The 22,372-nt window shown below is 44.4% G+C and overlaps 1 protein-coding gene and 1 long non-coding RNA gene across 5 annotated transcripts in view; both read left to right on the forward strand.

The window, feature by feature from the left end:
• The window catches only part of FAM107B (family with sequence similarity 107 member B), a 227,850-nt gene that overhangs the window by 141,110 nt on the left and 64,368 nt on the right, over window positions 1-22,372 (forward strand). Inside the window, exon 1 of one of the 4 annotated variants that reach the window (XM_059184083.1) lies at window positions 11,633-11,797. The exons of 1 other annotated variant lie outside the window; for it this stretch is intronic. The gene's annotated coding sequence lies outside the window, so the exon portion shown is untranslated. Of the gene's footprint in view, window positions 1-11,632; window positions 11,798-22,372 lie in introns of those variants that run through there. 2 more of the 4 variants (XM_059184087.1, XM_059184084.1) reach the window with 2 other exon arrangements.
• LOC131838262 (uncharacterized) lies at window positions 15,749-21,531 on the forward strand. The gene is made up of 2 exons (XR_009356537.1): window positions 15,749-20,539; window positions 21,351-21,531. It is a non-coding gene; the product is annotated as an uncharacterized LOC131838262 (long non-coding RNA).

Genomic DNA, 22,372 nt, shown 5'->3' on the forward strand with positions numbered 1-22,372 from the left:
TTTGGATCTGTTCAAAGGGAGAGGCCGACCATTCCTGACAGGGAAAAAGAGCATGAATGAGATTCAGAGGTGAGAGCAAGTGTGCGGAGCAGGTGTGAGGAAAACGGCTGGAGCAGAGCGTTCCCTCAGGGTTTAATGTTTAGAAGGCCAATAAAGATAATCACTAGTGCTCTCGACACAGGATCACTCCCATCAGCTTAGGAAGAGCATACCAAGAATTACACACAGGCCTCAATATGCCACTCACTTCTTCCATTTTAAAACCAAAACCAAACAGAATCTTTCTTGGCTCTATATTTCCTTCTCTAAAAAAAGTTGCCTGTACTAGCTGCCTCTAATTCCTCTCTTTGAGTCTCTCTTGAAGTCACCCTACTAAGGCTCCCATGCCCACAGCTCCACCAGTGATCTCTGGGTGGGTAAATCCATCTGTCAGGTCCCAGCCCCCACCCCTCTGGACATGGACCTGCCAACCATATTTGAAACAGGTGACCACTCTCTCCTCCTCAAACCACTGGCCTCCCTGGTCCACCAGGACCCATACTGTCCTGGTTTTCATTCATTCATTGGCCATTCCTTCTCTGTCTCTTGTGCTAGTGTCCATGCAACCCCCTGAGCCTGAAATGTGAGGGCAGCCCAAAGCCCACACCTCAGTCATTTCCTAGACGATATACTCAGTCTCGTGTCCAGTATCAGATGCCCACTGATGACTTTTAAATTTATAACTCTTGCCTGGCCTTTCCCTCTTAGCTGTAACCTCATATCCAACTACTCATTGGTATCTTTGGATTACTAAGGGTGTATCCCAAACTGAACTCCTGATACTCTCTCCCAAAGTGGTTCCTCTCAATAGACTTCTCTTCTCAGAGAAAGGGAATTCCATCCTTTCATAGCATCAGGCCAAAACCTTGGGCATCACCCTTGACTGTGCCCCCGACCCCCACTTCCACATCTAATCAATTAGCAAATCCTGTTGACTCTGCCTTCAACATATTCATAACAGGGCCGTTTCTCATCACTGGTTCAAAGCACCACTGTCTCTCTCCTGGATTAATAATACAAAAGTCTTCTCAAAAAAAAAAAAAAAAGATTATTTATTTGACAGAGAGAGCGAGCGAGCACATGCCTGTGGCTCACATGGTGGGAGGGGCAGAGAGACAGAACCCCCAAGTGGTCTCCCTGCTGATGGCAGAGCCAGATGCACGCAGGACTCCATCCCAGGACCCATGAGATCACGACCTGAGCCGAAACCAAGAGCCGGACGCCCAACTGACTGAACCACCTAGATGTTCCCCAAGCCTTCTAAGCACTCTTCTACCTTTGGTCTTCTGCATTCTGTTTTCAACCCAGCAGCCTGGTGATCCCTTTAAAATGTGCATCAGGTCAGGTCTCTCCTCTGCTCCGAACCTCCCAGTGGCTTTCCAGCTCACTCAGAGAAAAGGCCAGGCTCTACCTGTGCTGGCCTATGGGGCCTTATGTCAACTGTCCCTCCCACTCTCCCACCTCTCCTTACCTCTCTGACCTCATCCTCCATCATCCCTCCTTGCTCAGCTCTCCGGCCACACTGGCTTCCTGATGTGCCTGGAATTTGCCTTGTGTGCTCCAGCCTCAAGACCTCTGTACCCGCTATTTAGTTACCCAGAGAGCTGGTTCTCCAGATGCCTGCACAAGGAACTGCCTCATGTCCTTCAGATATTTGCTTAAATGTCAGCATCTCAGGGAAACTTGCTATCCTGTTTAACATTACACATTCCCACTACTGCCTCCATTTCTACCCTCTTCTCAGCTTTATTATGTGTTTCTATAGCATAGCAATAAGGACATAGCAATAATGACTTACTAAATGATTTTCTACTCTTCTTTTTCCTTCTTTCCTTTCTACCTTTCCTGTTTGATTTCTTCTTCTAGAATATACATCCCATAATGGCAGGGATTTTTTCCGTTTTGCTCGCTATCGTATTCTCAGGGAGGAGAACAGTATCTGGCACAAAGAATGTGCTTGAGAAATATTGGATAAATTAATAAACTTCACTTTACTAATGAGAAAATGGGTTTTAGAAAACTGAGTAATTTAGCCAAAGTCACTCAGCTGGTGAGCAGGGGATATAAGACACATAATCACATCTATTGGATGTGATGGACCTAATCGCTATAATATTCAGTTCTCTTTAGGTGAAGCAAGCCTCTTTATCTTCTACAAACCATGGTACTCTTCGCCAAAGCGTTTTGTATTATCTTATTTGATGACTTCTCTATCGCAATGAAAAATTTTATTTTTTCCCATTGTTGGAAGTTACAGCTTGCTCAAAAGTAAATAAAGACAACAAAAGAAAATACAAGTTCCAAATCTGCATGATGATATATAACTAAAAGTTTTGTTTTGTGATTTAGTTCTATTCTGATAAGATAGGAAGAATCAGGAATTATATTAAATTTATCATCCAAAGTGGTACAACAGATCAGAAAAATTTCACGACAGAAGAAATATCATGAGTAATGCTGCAGTGAATGCGGAAAACATATATCTCTTCAAGGTACTCATTTCATTTCCTTTGCAGATATACCCAGAAGAGGGATTGCTGGATCATATTTTTAAGAAAACCATATCTCAAAGAAAGAAGTAACTGAATTTTAATAAAAGAAAAGCCAATGGCCTTGATCAGAGGGTGGAAGTGTTGTATAATTTGTTACACTGGATTCATCTGGTGGATGTGGCTGGCTGGAGCTATGGCTTGGGCAGTAGTGTTTATTGTGTGGGGAAAATGGAAGGAGAACAGTATTGGGGGTGTCCATTCAGTGAGTATTAAGTATCTATGGCCTGGGAAAAATTTGATAGAAATGAAAAGGAAAATGAGGATTTGAGAGAAATGATAGAGAAAGCAATGGCTTTGTTTTGTGACCTAAATGGATGTGGGGCTTGAGAGAAGAAATGAAGATATCCTGAAGTCTGTGGGTGCAAGACTATCAAGGGTCCTTTTGGTAAGGGGGCAGGCAAATGGTAAATTGGGAAATTAGGAGTGAGAGGAGAAGTTCTGCTTCTCATTAGTTCCACTGATAAACTGTCTCTCAAAGAAATTAAGAAGATCTCTAACCAAGCTAAGAATTGCCATTAGCAAATAATTCTTCTTTTTAAAAAAGATTTTATTTATTCATCTGAGAGAGAAAGAGAATGAGAAAGAGCATGAGAGAGGAGAAGGTCAGAGGGAGAAGCAGTCTCCCTGTGGAGCCAGGAGCCCAATATGGGAGTCGATCCCAGGACCCCAGGACCATGACCCAAGCTGAAGGCAGTTGCCCAACTAAGCCACCAAGCCACCCAAGTCATTAGTAAATAATTCTTAAAATTAATTACCATGTCCTAGATTCCTCCCATTCTGTGAGAAAATTCTAATTGCTGATTCAATTCATTACAAGTTTATGGGACTCTCCATGTTTCCTATTTAATCTTTGGTTGGTTGTATTTCAATTCATTACAAGTTTATGGGACTCTCCATGTTTCCTATTTAATCTTTGGTTGGTTGTATTTTTGTAGGAAGGTTTCCATTTCATCTCATAGTGTTTCTGTATTCACTTTTTATTCTTTGATTATTGATAGTTATGTGTCCATTTTCATTCCTAATGTATTTTTTTACTTGTTTTCTGGGTGTCTTTCTCTGTCTCTCATCATTTTGGACAGATATTTGTCAATTGTGTTGGTCTTTTAAATATTTTTTTAAAAGAGAAGCAGGCAGAGAGAGAGGAGGAAGCAGGCTCCCTGCTGAGCAGAGAGCCCGATGAGGGGCTTGATCCCAGGACCCTGAGATCATGACCTGATCATGATCATGACCGAAGGCAGAGGCTTTAACCCACTGAGCCACCCAGGCACTCCAGTATTGGTCTTTTAAAGAGAAAGATAGTTTCTTACATTTTTGCAATTCATTCATTCTTTCTTTCTTTTTTCCTCTTAAGTAGATGTTTATGCTCTGATGTGGATGATAGCAGATGGCACAGAGCAGTTGTTGTAGAGAGAAATGACCTGGAGAAAGCAAGTGCATGTCAAAGTACTGTTTCCTGCCATGTGTCTCAGCTGTTGACTTGCAAAAGGGTGGTCATTAGGGCAAAGCTGGAACCAGGACAGAGCAGGTTGTCCTGAGCAATGAGGGTGACTGTCTGAGAAGTGAACAGGCAGAATTACAAAATACTTTCAGAAATTGCTTTCAGTTGCCCGAGAAGGACTCTGTCCTGTTATTCATTCTTCTTTTTTCCTTATAAAGTTTAACTCTTTATCAACATTATCCAGCAAAAGCTAACATTACTTAGAATTTCAGTTCATGTTAAATTGTGGTGAGATGACTAAAAGAATGTTATCACTCAAAGAGTGTTTTTTCAAGCCCAGTAATCCTTAGCATTTCTAACATGTGGGGGATACAATTCTCTAAGCAGAGTTAATAAGCAAACTTTCTCTGGCAAGATTTAACATTAGCTGCAGTTTGGACTTTAGCTGTAAGTTCAGAGTGGATGGAGCAGTCCCTCCTATTTAGTCAAGGCTGGACAGCAACAGAGATACTATTAATGCTGTAATTTCCATTTAGAAGGAATATATATATATATATATATATATATATATATATGCCATAATTTTTTCCCAAGTTTTTATTTAAATTATAGTTGGTTAATGTTTAGTGTAATATTATTTTCAGGTGTCAAATTTAGTGATTCAACACTTATATTTAACACCTGGTGCTCATCACAATAAGGGTACTCCTTAATCATCATCACTTATCTAACCCATCCCCCTGCCCACCTCCCCTCTGGTAACCATCAAGTTACAGAAGATATAGATAGATATAGGTATGGATATAGATTGCTATAAAATCACTGAGCCTTAAATCCAGAGGAGACAGTCTGCAGTGATTTGAATATTTTGTCCAAAGTCACAAAGGTCACAAAGCTAGTTGGTAGCAGAGCCATGATTGAAATCTCTTCTGTCCTAGCCTAGTCTTTATTCTATTACTCTATGAGCTTAGGTTACTGCATCACTTAAAAGGTAGATGAGAATATATAAGGGGCATTCAACTGGTTATTACCAATGCAAGAGTTTTAAGGCATACTTTCTGTTAATAGAAATCTGTATCTGGAATGCATATCAGAAAGAAGAAAAGAAAGTTAAAGTAAAATATAGAATGTTCTCAGTGAATTGTCCATTTGTTTTACATGTTAGTTATTTGAATTAGGAAACATATAGGAATTGTGCTCAAATATGAGATGGTTTGTTTACTCAGTAATATCTGCTATTACGATATCTTAATATTTTTGACAGAATTAGAGTTTGAGAGGTTTTCTCCCTCTCTTTGCCTTTTAGAGATTTTTGTTTTAGTACACAGGAAGACTCGCAGGAAATCCTCTTTTCTGGTGCTGGATTCATGTGGAAAAAAAAAAAGACATAAAACTCAGATCTTCACACCATTCAGGAGTTGTTTATGTGGCTAACAGCTGTTTCTCTTGATTCTTAGGTGGTATTTAACTAGATTTTAATCACTATTTTATAGAGACCCTTTGATTTTAAAATTATTAATAACAAATAGCAAGTGTTTTATAAAAACAAAATTAAGCATTTTAGGCAACATGTTTATTAGAAATTTTGCAATTAAATCTCTTAAACTTTAAACTCCCTAGAAATGGCAGAGGTTCAGTAACATTATGAATTATAGCTCTGTTGTAGAGTTTGCAAAAAGCTTTGTAGCAGATTAAGTACTGAAGGGGAGAAAACTCCTTTTTATTATTGTGCTAATAGCATATTTAATGAAGTGGTTCCACTCTTTTCCTCGCAAATGCTCATGCAAAGGGACTATTTTAATATAAGAGCTCATGATGTTGCTTTTATCACATTCCTTTTGATTTGGGTTTATCTTCCCATCCTTTCTAGATACTACTAATTTTATTTTATTTTAATTATTATTTTTCAAATATTTATTTATTTGTCTGAGAGAGAGAAAGAGAGAGCACAAGCAGAGGGTGTGGCTGGCAGAGGGAGAAGCAGGCTCCCCACTGAGCAAGGAGCCCAAGAGGGGGGGTTCCATCCCAGGACCCTGGGATCATGCATGACCTGAGCCAGAAGGCAGATGCTTAGCCCACTGAACCACCCAGGCATCCCAATACTACTAATTTTAAAAGGTGCATACATCTAGGCATGCTGAGAAGAGATTTTGCAGAGGTAAGGAAGAGGTTTTGCAGAGGTCGAATCAGTTGACCTTAAGATAGTGAGGTGATCTGGGCCAGGCCTGGCCTAATGACACTAGCACTGTAAATGAGTCTAGAGGCAGAGATAGAGGGAGATAGAAGGGGAGGGAGGCAGAGATAGGAAGCAGGAGAAGGATTTGATGTGCCTTTGCTGACTTGATAATGGAAAGAGCCACATGGGAAGGCATGCGTGCAGCTTTTAGAATCTGAGAGAAGCTCCTACTTGACAGCCAACAAGGAAACGGGGACCTTAACCTTAATCTTAAAGACTGGACAAACTGGACCAACAAGGAACTGCAAACGTTCTGCCAACGTGACCTTCGTGCTCCAGATGAGATGAGCTATAGGCTCTGCCAAGCTCTTGATCTTGGCTGTGGGGGACCTTGAGCACAGAACACAGTCGGGCCAGGCCTGAGTAAAGCAAAGATGAGCTGATATATGGGTATTGCCTGAAGTTGTTAAGTCTGTAATAATTGCTTATGTGGCAATAGACAATTAATAAATACATTGCTTTTGGGGCACCTGGGTGGCTCAGTGGGTTAAGCCGCTGCCTTCGGCTCAGGTCATGATCTCAGGGTCCTGGGATCGAGTCCCGCATCGGGCTCTCTGCTCAGCAAGGAGCCTGCTTCCCTCTCTCTCTCTCTCTCTCTGCCTGCTTCTCCATCTACTGTCAAATAAATACATAAAAAATCTTTTAAAAAAAATAAATACATTGCTTTGGAATTTGGTCAAGCTTAGTTTCTTTAGAGAACTAAAGCCATTTTTCCCTCCAGTGTCCTTCTTTTTTGAAAGCACAAATGAATAAGTAGAAATCACATCTTTACTTTGATCTATCAATTCAGGACATGAGGCCATTACCAATTTAGAGAATTTTTTGTCATGAGCTTTATGTTCCACTGCAGGTGGCTTTTGCTTGTTTTGTTTATAAATCAGAATGATTTCCCTTGAGACTATTGTTCTCAACTGTCACAGTTACCCTTCACTGTGTAGTTCCTCAACTCCAATTCAAGGGAAGATTATTTCAGTGATGACTGCCAGGACTCCTCCTATCCTCGGATCCCGGCTCAGGTCCCTTTGTAATGTGACCATTGCTTTTACCATCAAGGGGTGGAGGCTGTTTCCCTGAACCTCAGATTAGGGCTGGCTCTGTGCTATTTTTGAATGATAGAATGTCACAGAATGACCTGGAACGTAGACCTCCTGGGGCCTTACAGCTTCCTCTTTCACCCCTTTGGACACAGCTGCCCCGTGAGGAAGTCCTAGCGATCGTGCTGAGGGGCTATGTGGAGGACATCTGAGGCACCCAAGCAGACAGCTCCCATCAGTATCTGGACTTTGAGGTCACCCAGAGCAAGCTGGTCCCTGGCAGACTTCCCAGCTGAGGGCAAACACATGACAGAGCCTCGCTAAGGTCAAACGGAGCTCATCTCAGCTGAGTGTGGCCCCCATTGCCAGCCATAGCACTGTGAGCAAATCACCCATTCTTAGGTTAAGCTACTAAGTTTTGAGGTAATTTATCAGAGAGTGATAGTTAACTGATACAGATATTAGAGAACAGGACTTTTAAATGCTATTTTAAAATTAAAATTTTTTTTCTTTTCTTTTTTTTTTTTTAAGATCTGTTTATTTCAGAGAGAGAGAGGGAGAGAGAGAGGCAGAGGGAGAAGCAGACTCCCCACTGAGCAGGGAGCCTGATGAGGACTCTGTCACCCGATGGGGAGATCATGACCTGAGCTGAAACAAAAGAGTCGGATGCTTCACCGACTGAGCCACCCAGGCGCCCCTAAAATTTTATTTCTTTTTGAATGGATGATCTATTCTGATGTCCATGTACACAGCACAAAATTTAGGATACAAGAGAATATACACATAAAAATGAATTTCCTACCTCCAGGGTGCTGTGAAACCTTTCTCATCTCTTTGGAGCCCTTCAGGAAGGATAACAGGGCATAACGTAACAATTTCAAGATTATGCATAGGGAAAAGTGACCGGCGAAGGAGATAACAGCATATCTCAATCCATATTGATTTGTTTTGCTCTACTTTATGTCCCCAGATGTACCTCTCTGCTTTCTTCAGTTTTCCTTAGGAGTAACTTTAAAAGGCCTCAAGAGGTCAGAGCAACAATGAGATTAAAGTTGAGCGTACCAGTGACATTGTAGGTGAGTGTGATAGAATAGGAAATTATCAATCATGTTTTCCAGGAATGTCAGGTTAGGGATTCTATCACCAATAGATTAAGTGACTCAAAACCTTTCAGAGGAGTATTTTCTTTGTATTGTATTTGGAGAGAGCCAGTGAGGAAAGGCCCCTGATGCCACTGGATAATCCATGTGGGCCCAGGAACAGAAACCCAACCAGAGCACAGGAGGTGTCTATGCCACTGACCTTTCCTGGAGTCCTGTTCACATCCAGAATGTGGAATCTACAGCAGACTCGGGCAGAGAGTTTGCTGTTACTGGACCTAACCCTGGGAAGTCTACTCGTGCCCTGAAAATCTAAGCATGTTCATTCTACAAACATCTCCCATGCACCTACTATATTCCAGGCACTGTTGGTAGATGGTATGGGTACAAATATAAATACTACTCTTGTCTATAACCTTAAAGTTCTTCTGGGCTCTACCCACAGTAATTCTAGGAGCCCCAAACCAAATGAGATACTTGATCCTACCTGAATCAAAACTCCCCCTAAGATTCCCAGAATGTGAAATACTCAGCCTCAAATAGTGGACTCAGTAAATGGGTGTGGGTGTCTTTTCTTTTAAGAAGGCTTTGACTCAAGAACTTCAAAGAAAAGATTTGATCTCCTCTTACTGGTTATGTTTAAATTATGTTTCCTGATACCAGGGCAGGGTAATGACAATGAAACTGTGTACATACCCCAGGCTATGGGATGAGATACATATTTCCATTCCTCTCAGAAGGCAGGGGAAATGCTGTGTGGTCACTTATCACATTCAGACACTCTGCCCACTGTCCTGGCATCACAGAAGTTTGTCACAGGTTGTTTTAAGGGGACATTCAGGCTCCCTGGTGGGTTAGTGGTTTTTCAAGTTTAGAATCTAGAATTTAATGCATACTTCTTGTATTAGTTTGCTCAGGGTGCCATAACAGTGGCTTAAGCAACAGACATTTATATTCTCACAGTTCTGGAGGCTGGAAGTCCAAGTTTAAGATGCTGGTAGGGTTGGTTTCTGGTGACGCCTCTTCCTGGCTTGCATATGGCTCTTTTTGGCTATGTCCTCACATGACCTCTTTTCTAAGTGTCTTAGAGAGAGAGAGAGTGAGAGCGAGAAAGAGAAGTCTCTGGTGTCTCTTCCTCTTCTTATAAGGTCACCAGTCTTACCAAATTGTGTCCCCACCTTTATGACTTCATTTAACCTTAATTACTTCCCTAAAGGCCCTATCTCCAAATACAGTCACATTGAGGTTTAGGGGTTCGACATATGAACTTGGGGGAAGGATGCAATTCAGTTCCCAACACTTTTTATCTGGAAGATACTATGTTAAGCATGAGAGTGTATATCTTTACATAAAGATAAACATATCAAGTGTAAACTCTGTTCAAGGAGGACATATATTTACAGTACAGTGCAATAATTACCAGGCTACCCTAGGCATAAGAGGGGCAGAAAATGTCCATCCAGTCTGAGCAAGTCAGGGAAGTCTTCTCAGAGGAAGGGATCTCAGAGGAGAGGAACCCTTGTGGAGGTAGAGTGTAGTGAAGGTATGCTAGGCCCAGGGGAGACATGTAGAAGAACAAACAAGTGACAGATTCTTTCCTCCAGGCTTTGTATTCACAGAGCCTGCCCATTCAGCAAATACAGCACTCCCGGCTGAGTGAAGTTCTGGGTGTCTGGGGATATTGGAAGAATACAGGGAAGAGGTCAAGGTGATAGCAAAAAGTGTACTGTAGTAAGGAGCTTGGACTTGATCATGTAGTAGGAATTGGGCACTTGCTAAAGGTGTTTAACTTGAGCAGATTTGTACTTGGAGTTCGCTGAGAAGTTTGGAGGAAAACAGTATGTGATTAGAAGCTGGGGACAGTTGGGAGACCACAGCGTGATGACAGACACCAAAGGCCAACTGTGGCAATGTTGGTGGAATAGGGAGGTGGGTATCCCGGTCTTCTGTAGGATTTCTAGAACTTTGGATTGGCTCCATGTGGGGAGTGAAGGTAAAATCTAGGCTGGATCCCAGGTTCTGGTCTGGGGACTGGCAGAGCCTCAGTTAATTACAGAAACAACACAGTGCAGGGACAGGGAGAGAAGAAAGATGTGTAGGAAACACTATGGATAAAGTTCACACAGGTCAGTTTCTTGGGCTGAAAAGGAGCTTCTTTCTCTCTAAATCCGGTGGCAAGTGATTCCTCCCCTCAGTGGGCTTCAGGGACCTGGAGAGGGTCAGGCCCTTGAAGGGCTGTGGCTTTAGACTACCTTTGGAGTAAGTCATTTGTTAACAAAAATCATAATTGATGACTGTTGTGTGTGATCATGACCCAAGCTGTTTTAGTCAGAAAAACTTCCCGGCAAATAAACCCTTATTCATCTCTTGCCAAGAAAATTAAGAAGCTTTTGATCTAAAATCCGCCAAACTGCTGTCCTCCTTTGCTACTCTGAATTAGATATTTCTCATTTTTGTTCGATGTCGTGATTCAGGTACGTGGTAATCTGAGTCTTAGGGTTGGGCAAGAAGCAATTTGCTGTAAGACAGCTGTAAAAAAATGAAAACCAGAGAAGGGGAAAAGAGGAGGTGAAACAAACCTTCCCTCCTTGCGCACAAAATTAAATCTCCAGTTACTCTTTGATGAATGGGGACAGGGAAGGAATATGAGTAAATTTCCAGGTCACTGGGTTTCAAGTCCTGGTTTGACAGTAAATTTATACAATTCCAACAAACCTGTTTCCTTTTCCTCCCTGATTCCTTTTGAGTTTTCTTCTGTGACGTATTTGCAGGATTTCAAGGGGGACAGTCTCGCTAAGGCTCACAAGCATGGAGTGGAGTTGGAGGCCAGACGCCCACCAGCGAGTACGTGAGGGAGACAGAGACAGATGCGGAGAGGGAAGGAGAGAAAGATCTTTAATTGTGGCCCTCGTGATCCTACTCCTGGCACCTTCGATTCCCCATTTCTCTCTCTCATCTGGTGACACTTAGTATTTTTCTTCCAACCTTCCCTCTCTTCTTTCCAAGTTTCTGAAGCCAACCAAACTCAAACAACAGAAGGAAAACCTCCCGGAACCAAAACCTCAGACTTTGTCCGAGCTCCCGCCTGGCCTGGCTCACTCCCTTCGGGGCAGCCGCGGTCCCGAGCGCAGAGCCCGCAGCCAGCGCGGCGGGGCGGGGCTTGGGCGGGGCTTCCGCAGTCGCACCCCGCCCCCAGCCCTGCCCCGCCGCTTAATTCGGATGCGCGGGGCCGCGGGGTGTGAAAGAGCCGCCCTGTGCTGGACCGGCCGCCGCTGCCGTCAGAGCCGCCGCCCGCGCCGCCTCGGGGCCGCCCTGAGCAGCCGGGCCGCTGGGCGCCGCCGCGGCCGCCCGGAGCGAGCGCCGGGGAGGGAGCCGCGCGCCTTTGTGAGCGCGCCGAGGTAGGTTCGTCTCCCGCACTTACTTTGCACACAAAGACTGGGAGCTCGGGGTAGGCGGGTACCCGCCGGGGAGACTGCGCGGCCGCCCGCTCAGCCCCGACCCCTGGCCCGAGGGACCCCAGGGCGGAAAGGGCCGCCGGCTTTCCCTCCCCCCGGTCGGCCGTCAGCGCGGCGCGGGCGGTGGGGCGGGGGTCCCTACGTGCGCTAGAGGAAGACGCGCAGGGCGGTGGGCGTGTGGGAGCCCCGGCCACCCCGCGCTGTGCCCCGGGAGGGTCTGGGGTGCCGGGGCGTGGTGGGGCCCGGCGCGGTGGCCCCCAGCCCGAGGGGCTCAGGGGAGGCGAGTGCCGCCGCGAGGAAGGGGAGCTCAGGAGGCCGCTCCGCTCGGCTTATTGTTGCTTCCTCGGCCCTGAAAATGGAGAGACCCTGTCTGGAGCTGCATGCTCTGCCCACCGGGAGCGCCGCGCGCGGCCAGCTGCCGAGCCCTAGGCGCCCGGTTCGCCCCTTGCTGCGCGGCCGCGCTCGGGGTGGTCGGAGCTGGCTCCGGGGCCGGAGCGAGCCTGTGCCTGGGCAGACAAAGGAGGGGCCGCGGGGGGCTTGTCCCGCTGGTTTAAAGGTGACGGTCGCAGTGTTTCCAAACAGTCTGCAAGTAACTTTTCCATTTTTTATTCCTTTACGTACCCACTCTTCCAGTAAACCCAGCATGTTGGGTGGCGTCTGCAACCCGAGAAGTTCTAAAAATTGGGTTCCCATAATTTCTCTCCAAGCATCTTCGGGTCCCTTGGGGATGGCACAGCTATGTATGGCCAAGTTTTGACGTGCTGCATAGGGGAGGGAAACAGACCCTTCTGAAATGTTGGAGAGAAATCCTGTCGAGACGGTAAATTGCAAATCTTAATCTCTGCATCAAGATACCATACCCTTCCTTCCTCAAAAATACACAAAAACCAAAAACCATCAAAAACCACTTCAGTCAACAATAGTAGAGCTAACTTATTTGTAGAATGTGTATGGTATTAAAGAGAAATATAAAAAACGAGATGAGGCTTGTTAGGCTTTCCATTCTTTAACTTGAGGGTTTCTTGCTAACAGGTATGTTAGTTTTTGCCTCCGACTACGTTTGCCTGGCCATTACTTTGGAGTTGCTTTAAGTTGAAATAGTACCTGAGGTGCCTGTCTGGAGATTTCTTAGGGTTCGTAGTTTCAAGTTGAAAACTTTTAGTATAGAATGATGTATGTTTATTATAAAATGGAAAAAAATACAGAAAAGAAGGTCACTTACGCCTACCACCCAAACACACCCTAAGGATGAAGGCATCTTAGCTTGATTTATGGCTTGGCAGCCGTGGTGGGATTGTTTGAGAGAGAATGTGTGTGTGTGAATAAAGGAAGGAGTTACTGATTCTTGATCTTTACCAGTCGCATCAGACTAAAATATATTGAATAACCATAGTCTACAGTAGTGGTGCCACTTTCACATAGGATTAATACCAACAAGTCGCCTGAAGTGTATCTTCTTATAGCCTTAAAATAACTACTTATACAAAAGGGGGAAGGGAAGAAATAGGGAACACAAGGTACCTTCCACATAATTTGGAAGAATGAAGCGGCAGAAAAGTTTTAGGGATTGTGTTCTTTAGATTTCAAGAGTAGTTTTGGATTGACTATTTAAAAAAAAAAATAAATAAATACTTCAGCTTTTAAAATATTTAAAAAGCAAAATTCTGCGACTGGGGAGACGTATGTGATGCAAAGACACTCTTTTTGTAGAACAAGGAATGGCCGAGGTTTTATAGCTAGGTGTTTACTTCTGAAAGTAGAAAAAAAGGATTTCCCCGTGAGTAGTGAGTGGTTTGGAGTGCGTGTGTTCTGTAAAAAAAGCCAAAAAACAACACATTGTTCAATCGTAGATTTGGCCCTGAATGCTTTTGTTATTGCATACACTTACTTTCCACTTGTCAAGTTTTTGGACGTTTCATTTCTCCAATTTCCACTTGTAAAAGTTTTAGACATCTTCATTACTCCATGCAAAATAAAAAGATGTTGGAGACAACTGTGTAGAAGTGAATGGAGCATGAGGATGATGCAATACTTTTGGAAGTCAGAAGAATTTACAAGAAGGAAGTTGTAGCTTTGTACTATCAGGTGCAATCTTTGTTCCTGTTCCTAATTTGGGGCTCCTTAATCTGCATACAGGCTTATAGGGAGCTTTTGCGATACAGTGGTGACTTGTTAGTCTGTGTGTGAAGTATGTGGTGCAAAGAGTTTCGTCTGCTGTAATGATCAGCGTTACTTCAGAAATAAGAGGACCCTGGCAAAAGAAACTCAAATAGGAAATATCAGAATTTTGGGATATTGTCCTTCAACCCTCTTATGGCCTTGGACACCGGAAACACTGGCAGCAAAATGTATGCCCCTCTGGAATAGAAGTCAGAGTTGAGTAGCTTTGCCTTTTTTCTATAATGTTACTTCGTGGGGAGGAGAGGAGACTTTGGGGTTGGTCCCATGTCGTGGACTTAATACGGTTGTTTGTGGCAGGCAGCCTCTTGCCCCCGTGGACTGCAGGATCCATTCTTGGGGTATTTCAATAGAGACTTGGTTTGTGTTTTAGAGAAGGGCTATGAGAAATCCTGTTCCGAACTGTGGTAGGGTGGGTGCATTTATTAATTCATTTTTTTCTTTTTCTTTCTTTCTTTTTTTTTTAAGATTTTATTTATTTATTTGACAGAGAGAGAGAGAGAGGGGTCACAAGTAGGCAGAGAGGCAGGCATAGAGAGAGGAGCAGAGAGCCCGATGTGGGGCTTGATCCCAGGACCCTAAGATCATGACCTGAGCCGAAGGCAGAGGTTTAACCCACTGAGCCACCCAGGCGCCCTCTTTGTTTACTTAATTGTTTAAAATGTCAGAAGATAGGGGGAAAAGGTTTATACTGATTTTCTTTGGGAGTGGTTGAGGGGTAGAAGACTTTTTTCTCTGGAAAAAAGGACCCTAGTATATTGGTAATGTGGCTTTAGTGTTATTCATGATAACACTTGTCTGTACCTTCTTCTCTGCAGGATTCTGTGTGCAGAATGTATTTTAAAATGGATCAGGAAAATTGATTCAGTAAGATCTAGATTTCAGGCATTGGTAGAAGCCCCCAGATAATGTTGGGGACTTCGACAGATATGTTACTCTTTAAGTCTCAAGAAAGTAGCTGTGGATGCTGGCCCATTTTGCAACTTACTTCAGGCATATGTGTGGGGACAGCACGGGTGTCAACCATGTCAACCAGAAGTCTGTGCACAGCCCAGGCCACGTAGTGCTGGGTTGACCTGATGAGGCTTCATTTTCTTGTATAATTTCCTTGTCTTGGCCTATTTTTGCTTTTCCTTCGTGAAAGCAAGTCATTTTTCTCCCCTCTTTCGTTGCTAGTGCAGAAAGTGCTGGGCCTGATCCATTTGAACTTTTCCTTAGGCTCAATACTTAGGGAGCTCAACTGAAAAGGAACTGAGGCTTTTACCCTTTTACCCATCTGGTATTATTGATTTCATTTTGCATCAGTAAAATAAATAATTTGGTAAGCTGGTAGAAGTTGCCATTTAGCCATGGTTAATAGGGGCTATTTCTAAGACTGGTAGGGGAAACTTTGGTTTTTTATTCACTTCTTCATTTAACAGACATTCACATAGAGCCCCTTCCGTGCCAGCAGTGGCCTAACGTGGGGTGGATTGCAGTTGACAAGACTGATGGGGTGGGACCCTGTTCTTAGGGCAGGGCAGGCAAGGATGATATTTAAAGAACTTCTCAGGACGCCTGGGTGGCTCAGTTGGTTAAGCAGCTGCCTTTGGCTCCGGTCATGATCCCAGCGTCCTGGGATGGAGTCCCACATCCAGCTCCTTGCTCTGCAGGGAGCCTGCTTCTCATTCTGACTCTGCCTGCCACTCTGTCTGCCTGTGCTCGCTCTCACTCTCTCTCTCTCTCTCTGACAAATAAATAAATAAAATCTTTAAAAAAAAAAAAAAAGAACTTCTCAAAATTACACAAAGTTTTTAAATGAGTGGGGCACCTGGGTGGCTCAGTGGCTCAATCATCTGCCTTTGGCTCAGGTCATGATCTCAGGGTCCTGGAATTGAGCCCCGCCTCAGATTCCCTGGGGAGTCTGCTTCTCCCTCTCCCTCTGCACGCCCCCCCCAACCTGCCTGTGCCTTCTCTCTCTCTCTTTCTCTCAAATAAATAAATAAAATCTTTCAAAAACATTTTTTAAAAAGTTGTTTAAGGACAGTCCTGATAAGAGCTATGAATTAAGGTATCTCTGAAAGAATGACGGAAATCACAGCTAAAGCTGAGGGGTTGGGTTTCTGACTGAAATTAAAGGCTGTGAAGAGGCTTGGGAGGGAAATGTGCCTACTGGCTCAGGGCTGATCAGTTTGAGAGCCTGGTGGTAGGGGTGTGGCTGAACACAGGGAGAGGACTGTTTATTTTATTTTTTTTAAAGATTTTATCCATTTATTTGACAGAGATCACAAGTAGGCAGAGAGGCAGGCGGTGGGGTGGGGGGGAGCAGGCCCCCCACCGAGCAGAGATCCCAGGACCCCGAGACCATGACCTGAGCCAAAGGCAGAGGCCCAACCCACTGAGCCACTCAGGTGCCCCAGGACTGTTCATTTTTGTCTAGAGTGTGGCTGAGGGGTTGGGGCACTTTCTATAGCATGGAGTCTGAGAGACACCGGGAAACTATGGTATTGTTTTCATGCTGAGGTAAACCTCAAGGGTAGGGGCCCTTGGAAGTTAGTTGTGGTGGGGACATGGGGTCCTGAGCTGTCCTGAAGGCTTCCCAGGAGCTGAGGGCTGGTGTCACGTGGTGGGGACGGGTAACTGACCTCAACTGTGCCCACCGGAAGTTCTGTTACAAATGAGAAGATAAGACAGTTTTTGTGGGGAACTTGTAGAAAGACTTACTTGATGTTTTTCAAACTGGTGAACTGTAGGAAGGAAAATAGAGGGGAGAGGTTCAGAAAAAAGGGAGGAATGTTGCTTTAACACAAGGTGGATGCTTTAGTCCTTCTGCCGAAGATTTAGATTTCACTGGAGGGGAAGCCATGGGCTCCAAGCCTTAAAAAGCCGTAGCCACAGTCTGTGCTCTGTGGTGCTGTGTGCATGGGGAAGTGGGAGGGAGTCATGGTTTGGTGACAGCCATGTTCCCCACACACAGCGAAGTCTCGGGGTTCTGCCGTGTGAAGAAAACACCCATTAAAAAAAAAAAAAAAGAAATCTCCTGCCCTTTAGAGGCCATGAAACATCAAGGGCCTCTGGGGTGTCCACAGTGCTTTTCCGGCTTATGCTGCTGAATCATAAATTCAGTCATTAGACCCAGAAGTTTTAAATGGGGGCGGGGGGGCAATGCCCAACCTACGCAACCTTCTGGGTTCAGTCTGTGTTGTGAAGTCTCCTCCAAAAACAGGATTGAGAAAATGTGGGTTAGGGTCCAGCCATCTGCTTCCTGACTGGTTGTAGGTAGATGTAGTTTGGAGGGTTCTTGATCATCCTTGTTGTCCACGCTGACTTGTGTTGTCCTGGCGTGTCTATGGGGTACTGCCCTGCTCAGTACCAGTCCTGGACTAGAGGGTGTGATTGGGGAATGGGATGCGTTTCTTTCTTTTCTTTTTTTTTCCTTTAAAATTTTATTTATTTATTTGACAGATCACAAGTAGGTGGGGGTAGGGGAGGGGACGGGAGAAGCAGGCTCCCCGCTGAGCATAGAGCCCGATGCGGGGCTTGATCCCAGGACCCTGAGATCATGACCTGAGCCCAAGGCAGAGGCTTAACCCACTGAGCCACTCAGGCATGTCAATGCAAGTGTGTTTCTGCGTGGAAACTGGGATGAGTTTCTTAATGTGGTTCAGGGAAAGCCAGGTCCCTGTGAATCAGAATCCAGACCCCAGCTCTGTGACCTGCAGCAAGTCGCAGAACCCCTGGGAGCTACAGTTTTCTCATGTGGGAGGTGAACTTAGTAAGATGTACCTTCCAGCACGGCAAGGGCAAATGCAAGGTCGTGAAGCCCCAAACACACGTTTCCTGAGACATGGGCATTAGGCTGTTGTACCATTGCCCACAATGTTATAGCTCCAATTTCTAGTAACTCAATGGCAGTGGTGCCAAGGTGCTGATAAGAGACATGTAGGGAAGGGTGGGGGGGAGTCCCTCTTTTCCCCTGGCTCCTCAGGACGCCATCATATCTCAGGAGTGTTGTAAAGATAACCTGGCTTTGATAGCAGAAGTGACACGTTCTGTTATATTCTTGGACACAAGGTTTGTCATAATAAAGTGTATAGGAGAGAGGGCTGTGACTCTGAGGTAAACTTTTCTGTGTCATTACTAACATTTAAAACTCAGCACACTCCATGAGAGTTAAGGTTGAAACTCACATTGTATCTGGGTTTTTCAGGCATCTGGGCCTGTTGCATGCTAATGAGTTTATGAAACTCTACAGTCACCTTATAAACTCCTGCAGTATGAATAGTTAGAAGTTGTCTCTGAGTGTCTAATGTGGATGAATTCAAATTTCCATGTCCCAGAGGAAGTTAAGAATGTCATTGTGGATATGTGTTTGTAGAAAGACTTTCTTCATAACATCCTTTTCCCTTATAACTTAGTGTCATTTAAAAGCTAAAGCTGTGGTCAGGGTTCTTATTTTTCTTGCTGTTTTTAATGGATGCACAGAGTAGTGGAGTGTGTGTGGGAGAGAGATCTAGATTTTTAAGATTTTCAGAATCTTCAATGCAAGCTCCCCATTAATAAGTATGATTTTTGAGCAGGTCATTTATGTCTGTTTTTCTCCTTCCTCATCTGTAAACTGGGGTAATCAGCCTCTTAGAGCTGTCATGAGGGTGAAGTGAAGCTTGCACACTTCATAGCTGATGGAGTGCCCCCTTACTAGAAGTTGTCATCCAAGGGATTTCCCTGTGGTTCTGTGGCACCCGGGCCACACTTTTAGGACAGGGGTGGATCTTTGAGGGCAGAGGAAGCAGAGAACAGACAGAGAAAATCAGCTGCACGATCCTTTAGGCTCCTGCTGGAGTGAGAACATGTTACTATGTGGTCGTGGCAAGGAGGCTTCTTGAAGTACTAAAGGGTCACACTTAGAGTTCCACCTGGGTTAGCCTGTTGACCTAGGAGGGCTTCCATATTCTTATCTGTGAAATATAATAACAGTAAGTGTAATAATATTATTTTTATTATTACCAACGTACAGTTCTCGAGGACTTCTTACGTGGCAGGCATTATGCTAAGTGATTTATGAGATTCCTTCATTCAGCAGGTATTTAAGGAATTTTCCTCTGCGCGAGGCTCTGGGCCAGACCCTGGGGGACGTGGCAGAGACAGGGGGCAGGACAGATGAAATCCCTGCCTGCGTGGAGTTTGCATTCTGGTGGCAAGACAGACAGTATGTGATTCCAGGGAGTGTCAGAGCTATAAAGAAACCAGTCAGGTGAAAGGGCTGGCGTGTGGTAGTGGGACGAAGTGGTGTTTTTCAACACCACTTGAGATCTCAAGGAAGAAAGGGATGAGCCTCACCCCCATCCGTCTGTACAGGGGCAGGTGCAAATAATAGCCTAGAAGCAAGAGGACTCTGCTCTTGGGGAAGGGCAAGAGGGCCCCAGGTGGATGGAGCTGGTTGTAAGGGTGGGGCAGGATATGAGGTGAGGTCTGGGTGGGCACCGGCTCATGTGGGGCCCGCAGGCCATGGTCCAGACAGTCATGGGAGGGCTCTAAACAGGCTCTGAACAAGGCTCTGGCCTTGTGTTTTCTACATAGCCCTTTGGCCTGGAGCGCAGTGGTAATTCTGGAGGGGCCAGAATGGAAGTCCAGAGACTCCAGAGGGGGAGGCTTTTGTGATTCCCCAGGGATGTTGTAAGAACTAGGATGGGACTGGTGAGAAGTGGTTGGGTGCCTGATACGGTCTGAAGGTGGAGCCATCAGGACTCGCTAATGGATTGGAGCCAATATTCCAGAGGTAGAGGAGCCATGGATGACATCCACACTTTTGGCCCCAGCAACTGCATGAAGGGGGTGGCGCCATTTATTGATGTGGGGAACCCAGAGGGGCCAAGGGGGGATGACATAACTCTCACAGTAGCCTCTGAAAGTAATAGTATTATGATTCCCCTTTCACAGATAGGGCAACTGACGCTGAGAGGAGTGAAGAGTTTGCCTTGAAATGAAGGAAGCTGGGTCCGGATTGGGATCCGGGTGTGATCCTTGACCTGCTCGCATCCTCTACCATTTCTGCTCTACTCTATAAAATATCCGAATTCGCTATAATCATGGAGTGGTATGAAAATGCCTGTGCGAACACTTTGGAAACATATATCTTGTTTATGTCAAGGTGGCTTTATTGAGGTATAATTTATATCCCTACAACTCTCCCGTTTAGCGTGCGGCTCTGTAGTCTTCAGTAGGTTCATGCAGTTGAACGACCATCACCCCAGTCCTGTTGGGGATTTTGCGGCCGATTCCTGTTCCCATCCCCAGTCTTAGGCAACTACTCACCTTTCTTCTGTTTCTAGAAGAAGCAGCTTTTTCTAGAAATTTCATCCACTGAGAATCCTACAAGTTGTGGCCTCTGGTGTCTGGCTTTGTTTGTTTTCACAGAACGTGTTTGCAGCTTACCTCCTCTCCTGCCATGCGTCTGCTTTTGAGGAATGTGTTTTTCCTTTTGTCAGAGAGAAGTGCTCTGTCCTGATGACAATGGTTTCCACCGAGGTGGGTCGATAGTATTAGCTGGCATTTACTGAGCATTTACTATGACGCCAGACGTGGTGGTGTTCGTGGTCTTCTTTCATCTTCCGAGTGATTCTTTGAGGCAGGTAGCATTATTAGTGTTTGACAAATGAGACACTAAAGCACAGAGAGATTAAGAAGCTTGCCCAAGGTTATGAGGAAAGCCAGGATCACACTCGCCCTTCTCTCTCAGAACCGTGTCTGTTGACTTCCTGACTTCAGAAGGGGTTTGGGATCCTGGTGAGAGTAATGCAATTGCCAGGTAAATCCAAAATTACAGTTTTAAGGAAAATATTTATACTGCGTTTCTATTTTTGGCATTACTGTATGGAAATTATAGTGTCTTAAAATGGTTCATTTGTAGCTTTCTTTTTGGCATCATATAAGGATAGCGCCAAATTAAAAACACGTAATTATGTCATGAGACCAAGCTTGTGTATTTGAGTAGTGTTTTAAATATTGTGTTTACCAGAAATGCCATTTTTGTACAAACTAGCCCCAGGCCTACTGCCTTATTAATGGATGGAATTTAATTAGGCATGATGCATTTTTCAAGATGTTTATATAATTATACAGTAATACATTTTTTCCCCTCTTTGTAACAATTCTGTATTCAAACAGTACTTTATTCCTATTCACATAAAATCCGTATTGGAAAATTTCATATTCCCTATTGAAGAGGAATTCTTTGTGTCTCCCAATGTTCTGAAAATTTTCAAAACATTTTTAACACCTCCTTTGTGTCTGTTTACCTTTTTTTTTTTTTTTTTTTTTTTTTTTTTTTTTTTTAAAGATTATCAAGTAGCTTGGTAGGAGCTGGTTGTGTAATTTCAGCCATCATGAGTGATAGCCTCTTTGGAATCAGGACTAACAGAACACCAAGATTCTGCCCTTGGTTTCTCATGAGACACTTTACTGGCGTTGCAACTTCCTGTCTTTCTGAAACGGAATTATGGCATCATTAAAGTAACTCTGTAAGTGTGGTACATCTTTCATTTTTTAGGGACTTTTAATTATGGTCCCAGTTTACTAATTCAAGATACCAAACAAAAAAGCCACTCTTTATTTTAGAATACCTGGTTTGAAGAGTGAAAAAATTAACAATTTTGTGTTATGATCTTAAAAGGTCTCCTTCAGATCTTTAAAAAGTCTCTATATGGTTAGAACCGCAGGGGAGTCTGCCGTATTTTAAAAGATTAACCAGTGAAATGGCCGGTCTTCGAAACTGGTGAAAGGGGCCAAACACTGTTCCACAGCCATTGCGACAGTTTGTGGAGCAGCAGGTGAAAAGTCCCATGACTTGAGCTAGAAGCTGTGGCAAAGTCCGATTTGGGGACGGAGTGAGAGGCACACAAGGTGCAGTACAAGAGCCATATCTTCAATCGCCATCACCCTCTATTCACGTTAACTGTTTGCACGTGGGTTGGACAGCATGTTTCAGCTGCAGAGGCCACCCGTGTGTGGAGCGTGGACATTGCAAACATGCCCCAACCTGTTCCTTTTTCCATTCCAGGTGTGCTTCTGACTGGCCCTACTCGCCTTGAGGAGTGGGGCTGTCAGACTGGAAAGACAAATCAAATCAAATTAAAATGGCAGGGAGTGAAAAGTGATGGACGCTGTTCGTGTGGTTGTGTGCCCTTTAGATTGTGTACATTATTACCTCCATTAGATATATTTAAAAAAAAGAAAGACAGGAAACAAAAGGAAACACAACCAAATTCTCCAGGGAATAAAGGCAGGAGGTGGAGCGTCGCTCGAGAAGGCAAAAGCAAAGTTGCCACTTGGGTGTTGCTTGACTCTTTCCCCCTGTTGCAC

Source organism: Mustela lutreola, chromosome 8 (assembly GCF_030435805.1).
Source record: "Mustela lutreola isolate mMusLut2 chromosome 8, mMusLut2.pri, whole genome shotgun sequence".
NCBI lineage: Eukaryota > Metazoa > Chordata > Mammalia > Carnivora > Mustelidae > Mustela > Mustela lutreola.